Here is a 7,050-nt window from a genome sequence, read left to right on the forward strand (position 1 = left end):
TCCCCCCCCCCCGCACAGCTGCCCAGGGAGGGTGGGGGCCACGGCCCACCAGCCCAGCTCCCAGCCACCAAGAAAGAGGCATTGGGGCCCCCAGGGCCTGCCGTGGGAGTGAGCGTCCTCAGGCTGCACGGACCTCTAGGAGGCCCTGTCTCGGGTTCTCACCCCGTGGTGTGTGTGCAGGTGGACGTGGGGGCTGTGCACAGATGTGGGGGGGTGTGTGTGGTAGAGGCACGCATGCTTGTGGGGGGCTCACACTGGGATCCCACGCACGTAGAGGGGGCTGGACCACATGTCGGGGCATGAGGCACAAGCAAAGGTCTGCGCCTGCCACGGCGGGTGGGCATCCGTGTGGACAAGGGTGTGACTGGGAGCCAGTGGCCTCGGGGGCCCAGGGTTCATGATGTTTGGCTGGGGATTCAGGCCTCTGGAGGCCATCAAGACCTTCTCTGTCAAGGCCACTACTGGGTCCTGCTGCCCCCGGGGCTGAAGGAGGGTTCCCTCATGAAATGCCACGATTTTTATGGTCCATCTTCAATAGCCCGATCTCTGCTTTGGAGGGTTAAGCCTGACCTTGAGTGGTCCCGCCTCTGATCTTGGGTGGTCCAGCCTCGGGCCTTACGTGGTCCCGCCTCTGACCATGGGTGGTCCAGCCTCGGGCCTTGAGTGGTCCAGCCTCTGACCTTCGGCCGTCCAGCTTCTGGCCTTGGGTGAACCAGCCCTTAAGCTTGGACAGCCCAGCCTGTGAGTCATTTTACTCTGGATTTCCCTGGCCAGAGTCCTCTCTGTTGAGGAACTTGGATCCCGTTCCGTAGGTACTTTTGGGTGACACCATCCCTCCTTACTCAAGAGCTCCACAGCCCACAGACCACAGCTGGTGTCTCAGGATGAGCTGTCATCCTTCCCGGTGACTTCCACCATGACTTAGAAGCTGAGACCCAGAGGCCCCCGAGTCCCCTGGCCAGTGTGCAGTGAAGTCCCCCCACGCCCCTGCCCTTCCCTCCTGCCTCCTCCCCCTGGTCAAGTCTCCGGGACTCAGCTGTGGCCTCTCTTCTTCCAGGCAGCCTTCCCAGGCTGCATTAGACTTCCTCGTCTGGGCTTCCATGCTGCTCCTCACTTCTCCCGTTCAAGCACCCACAGCAGGTGGCAACCCGTTGCTCTGCCACCCGGGGACGTCTCAAGAGCCAAGTATGTTTGGAGGCATGGCTGTGTCCCCACGTCGCCGGGAGGCCGGCCTCGAAGCAGACCCACACGGGCGAATGGAGGCATGAAGGAAAGAACGGGAGGAGAGGTGAACAAAGGTCCTCCCGCTATCTCCCCAGCTAGTGCCCGCTCCCATCTCGCCCCCGGGACAGGCCGACAGCGGGGAGGCGTCCTTGACCCTCTCTCCCCAGCCTCCCACAGCGGCCCCCGCCACTCACCCAGTGCTCGGGGAAGACTGCCACCCCTGCCGGGGCCTGGGGAGGCCTCGTGTCTCTAAAACGCAGGTGTTTCGGCGAGGACAGGATCTGGCTGGAATGCGATTTACAGGACAGTCACGCCGGTCTCATCTCCATTTCCAGGCAGGATCGGGGGAGACGGGGGTGGGGGGCTGTACGCTCGTTGGAGGAGGCGGTGGCGTCAGAGGGATCCAGGTTCGAATCCTACCTCCCCACTGGGGACCCTGCACAGAACCTTCCTCTCTCCAAGCCTTTCCCCCCATCTGTAAAGGAGGGGTGAGGCTGTACCTCGGGCACTCACGGAAGCCTTGATACCCTCACACAGCCCTGGCGCTTGGCAGGGCCCCAAGGTCAGAGGGGGAAAGACACTGCTGGAATCACGGTAGCTCCTGTTCTCTGCAGCCACTGAGGCCTTTGGCGGTGGCTCTCCCTGGGTGGGGACTGACGGAGCTGAGGAGGGAGGGATGCCTCTGGGGCCTGTGTGGGGGATGCTTAGGGGGAGGTGGCTGGGCAGGGAGACCCCTGAGGAGGGAGGCCAGCTGCAGCGGGGGTGGCCAGGGCGAGAAAGGTTGTCCTTTCACCATGTCCTGCAGCCTCAGTGGGGGCAGCTCATAGAGGCCGAGGGGGACAGAGGACCCTGACCTCCGACTCCCAGTCACGCCTCCCTTAAGCACTTCTGATGTGTAGACAGTGCCCCGCTGCCTCCTCCTCGAAGTGCGTCTCCCTGGGCGTTAGCGGGGAGGATGTCGGTGGCAGGGTCAGAGGCTCACATTCAGGGGTCCGAAACCGAAGCTAGGATCCCAGGGCCTCACCCCTTTTCCTCCCCGCCCCTCCAGGTCCCCAGCTCACCAAGGCAGATCCCAGGAAGCACCCAGGCCTCCCATTCACCCAAAGTCACCTCCCAATCAGCCCTCTCAGTCTATTTCCCCAGCCCCAAGACTACTGCACTGGTCCGAGCCTGGCCCCTTCCACACCTACAGCCCTTCTCCCTTCCTCTCCCCAAGTCACTTTTCTCCAACTTGAAGCTCAGTCCCTTTTCCTGGGCCCACAGCGACCCTGGCCTTTGCTGTTTTGTCTCGCGAGGACACCCTGCCCACCTCCTGCGCACACTCCCGCCTCTGTCCCACTCAGCGCAAGGGTCTTTCCAGCGAGGGGCAGCCCCCCGCCTGCCCTAGGTCCTCATCTGTCCTGTCTGCCGCTGCGACCCCGGGCCAGCCCCCACAAGCAGCTGCTCCCACATCTGCACCCGTGCCCCCCTAGGTTCCCGGGCTGGTGTGGCGCGGGACGGGTGAAGCTTGGGGCCAAGGCACAGCGGGCGAGGGCGAGGCCGAGGGGGCACGTCCTGGAGCGGCTGTGTGGGATGGAGCCCCTCGATCCCGCCCGCCTCCGGGGAAGCTATTTCCAGCTCCCAGAAACAGGAAGTGAGTCATGGCGCGAGCAGGCGGACCGGGCACCTCGAGTGCGATGGATGAGCCCCTGCCTGCACGGAAGGGCCGGCCCGCCCAGGGCCACAGGAAAGAGGCCTGGAGGAAGAGGAAAGGAGGGGAGACCCTCTCCGCAGTGAAACAGGCAGCCCCGTGGGACTCCCGCGGAAGCCAGTGAGGTCAGCGCAGATGCACCCCTGGCCCGCTGTCTGGCTGCACCTGGGCCTGCCTAGGGGACCAGGAGTGGCCACGAGCACAGCCCCCCACCCAACTGACACCATCCTGGGCCCTCGCATGATCTCATTTACTCCTGGCATGAGCCGAGGGTCTCCCTAGCTCCATTTTACAGAAGGCGAAAGAAAGGCCAGGTGTGTCAAGGTCACATCGACAGGGAGGAAGGGGTAGCTTGGACTCAGCTCTGCGTGACTGGAGATCTCTCTGGCTTTTGACCCTCAGGGAATCACAAAACCACTCCAGGGGTGGCCACCAGCCCTCTGGAGCAGGCTCAGGGAAGGGGGAACGAACCTGCCAGGCCAGGGCTCTCGTCCAGGCTCAGCCGCTACCTGAAAACAGGGTCGGTCAGGTTTCCCCACCCCAGCCCCAGGCCTCAATTTCCCCAGCCTCATTTCAGAGGCTTGGCTGGCCAGGCTGGGCCCAAAGGGGTCTGCAGCTGGGAAGTGGGGCTGAGACAAAGTGGGGCTCCCTGGGCAGGGGGCTCAGAGTGGTCTCTAGGTCCAAGGACCCCAAAGATGGTACCGACTGGTTGGCAAAGCAGCACCACCCTTGGAGCCCTCATCCCAGACAAGGGGCAGCTCGTGCCAGCTGTGGGCAGCCCTGTCGGGTGGCAGGACTCGGGGACTTTCGTTTCCTCACCCCCTCCCCACCCCCCACTCTCACTTCCCCCTCAGTGCCAGAGCTGGGATTCTTCTGCCTGGGCTTGGACAGCCTGCTCCATGCAGCTTCAGGTGGGCACCATGGAGCCTGGCCACCAAGGGTGGGCGCCCTTGGGGCATGGGGCCAAGGAGAGGACGAGGAGGGGGTTAGTAACTGAACAGGGTCATGGCGGTGTGGAGTTTGGTTTTTAAAAAATTTTTAAAATTATTGTGTAGAGATGGAGTCTTGCTATGTTGCTTAGGCTACTCTTTAACTCCTGGTCTCAAGTGATCCTCCTGCCTTGGCCTCCAAAAGTGCTGGAATTACAGGCTTGAGCCACTGCACCTGGCTGGTTTTGAAGTTTTTCTTTCTTTGTGTCTGAATTTTCTAAGTTTTCCTCCAGGGGTATGTTTTATTGATGTGAAAAATAAACACAGGATGGGCATCGCGCAGTGGTTTGTGTCTGCAGTTGCAGCTACCCGGTAGGCCAAAGTGTCACTTGAGCCCAGAATTCAAGGCTAAAGTGAGCTGTGATCACATCACTGTACTCCATCCTGTGCGAAAGGCTTTTTTCTTAAAAAGAAAAGATGCCGGGCGTGGTGGCTCATGTCTATAATCCCAGCACTTTGGGAGGTGGAGGCGAGAGGACTGCCTGAGCCCAGAGGTTCAAGACCAGCCTGGGCGACTTGGCAAGACCTCATCTCTACGAGAAATAAAAAAAGTTAGCCAGGCATGGTGGCATGCACCTGTAGTTCCAGCTACTTGGAAGGCTGAGGCAGAAGGATCGCCTGAGCCCAGCAGGCTGAGGCTGCGGTGACTGTGCATGTGCCGCCGCACTCCAACCTGGGCGACAGAGTGAGACTCTGACACAAAAATAAATACAAAAGAAAAAAAGCACGATGGGGAAGTGATGGGTTGGGAGACGTGGATTTTTACGGGGAGTCAGAGGCCACAGGCGCAGCTGTGATGGCGGGCCAGTGTGGCTGCCACCAGACAGACCTTGGTCTTAGTGCCATGCCCATCCTGCGGGGGGCATGGGAGGGGCAGGAAATGGGAAGCCCCAGCATCTGTGAGGCACCCTCCAGGGCAAGGGCTTATCTGGACCCAGCTGTACAGATGTCAGTCCTGGGGGGCTCCCCCTGCCTTGTCTCCCCCATCTCAGCCCCTCCCCTCGCCAGACCTCAAGGCCACCAGTGGGGCTTGTGCACAGGAAGCCCAGGACACAGCCCTGACCCTTGTGACCTCCTTGTGCCCACCCACGGGGACTGGAAGGGGCCAAGAGGTTAAGGGGGGAACTCAGAGAAGATTCTTCCCCGCTGCAGCCACAGAGTGATTTACAGCAGGCTTGAGCCCGCTCTGCCCGTAACTCACTTCCATCTGCATGCCGCTCAGCCCCCACGGGGAGGACGCCGGGAGGAGGCAGGAGGGGGTGGTCGTGCTATTTTTAGCACCAGTAGTTGAGTGGTGGGATATGATTTATGGGCCGTGGGTTCTGCTCACCCTTCGTGCCCTGGGCCCTCCCAGACAAGAGGCCCAGCTGCTCTGGCACCAACCCTGGCGCCTGCCCTTGCTCAGCTAGGGTGTTCCCTGGCCTTGCGCTGGGATCGGTCAGGTGAGTTCTGCCAGGTGGTGCCGTTATTCACGTTTTACAGAGAAGGAAACTGAAGCTCAGAGGGGCGAACTCACTACCCAAGGCCACACAGCCAGAATCACTGGAGTCCAGGCCTTGTGCACTGTCCTAGCCACATGCTTTCTGTCGCCCCGCCCCCATCCCATCCTCTGGCCCTGAGCCTGACTCTCCCTCTGCTTTCTCCCCAGTTGTCCCTCACTCCCAGGATTGAGACCCCTGAGTAGACGGTGAGGACCACAGAGCAGGGACCGGTGTCCCTTTCCATGCTCAGTTCAGCCAGTGTTCACTGGGGCCATCTTAGGGCCTATGCACGGGAAGGGGGGCTACACCAATATACCAGTCCATGGCGGGAGGCGGAGTGTGGCTTCATGAGAGCTGGACGATGCTGACACCACTTCAGCCTTGGTAGTGGGTGGTCAGAGAGAGCTTCTGCTGTCCAGCCTCTAAGAGGCAAGGAGCTGCCAGCTGCCAATGGGCCAGGGTGGAAATTCAGATGAGGGACCAGCACATGCCAAGTCTCAGAGGCAGGAAGGAGCATATCACATCAGTCTTTCCTGCCGCTGGCCCTGTCCAGCCCACCCCCATCACCTCCCTGGCCTCCCCTCCGGGGCCTCCCCACCCACACCCATCCTCTGCAGACCAGAGGGCAAGGTGGAAATCTGGCCCCGAAGCTCTCAGATGAGGATAGGCTGCCTGGAAGGAAAAAAAATGTCACATTAATTTCATTGTCTCCGCTCCCAGTTCCTGCCTGGAAAACAAAAACAAAATCAAACTCCAGCTGGGGAGGTTTCATCTGGCAAAGCGTTCAACTGAGGGAACTGAATGGTGGATGTACACCCAGACCCCTGCGGATGGTGGAGAAGGCAGACGCCTCGGTGCACTCAGCACCCGCTCAGAGTCACCGTGCGCGGGGTGGGTGGCGCCTAGGCCAGGCCCCGCTGACAGCGGCCCGTGCAGACAGCGGGCAGCCAGCTGGAGCTTCCCTACCAGTCAGCGAGCTCCCCAGCAGCTCGGGACAGGCATATGCCCTGAAATTCCTGTGTCCTCCGTCCCTCAGCGAGCTGGGGCTGGAGCCTGAGGCTTTCTGACCCGGAGCCCACTAGCTAGCCCAGCTGGTGCCGCCGTCCACGGGGCTCTAGGAGTGGTTCATGAGGAGGAAGCGCAGGCAGGTCAGGTGGGGTCGCTCTGGCATGTCCAGCTCACACCTCCAGGGCTGGGGAGCTCCCTCTTCACAGCCAGCCTTTTTCACATATTTCTCGTTGTTAGACATGTCCACTCCTGCCCCCACCTGTGGCCAGGGTTCTCGTTTCTAACCAGGAAACCCAGGGGTTCTGGGATGAGGGGATGGGACAGGACGGGAGGTGCATCCCACGCAAGCCTTCAGCCCCCACACCTGCCAGCAGCCTTTCTGTAAAGAACCATCGACTCCTGGGCAGGGCCGAGATCCGGGCTTTGCGAGCTAGATCCATTCCCTGAGCCAGGTTCCTCGTGTAATTCTGGACCTCCATGCCCAGGGCAGCGCCGGGGATGCTCCACCCCTCCTCTCCTTCCTCGCCCGTGCTGGCTCGCCTGGGCCCAGCTTTGAAGGGACACATCCCCATCTGAGATCATGTGCACGAAGGAGATGTGCGGTCCCCAGTGCCAACACCAGCAGCACGGCCTGAAACCCCCGGCGAGGGCCGCGCCT

The sequence above is a fragment of the Carlito syrichta genome, unplaced genomic scaffold, assembly GCF_000164805.1.
Source record: "Carlito syrichta isolate Samal-C Ts95f unplaced genomic scaffold, Tarsius_syrichta-2.0.1 Scaffold288126, whole genome shotgun sequence".
Lineage (NCBI taxonomy): Eukaryota > Metazoa > Chordata > Mammalia > Primates > Tarsiidae > Carlito > Carlito syrichta.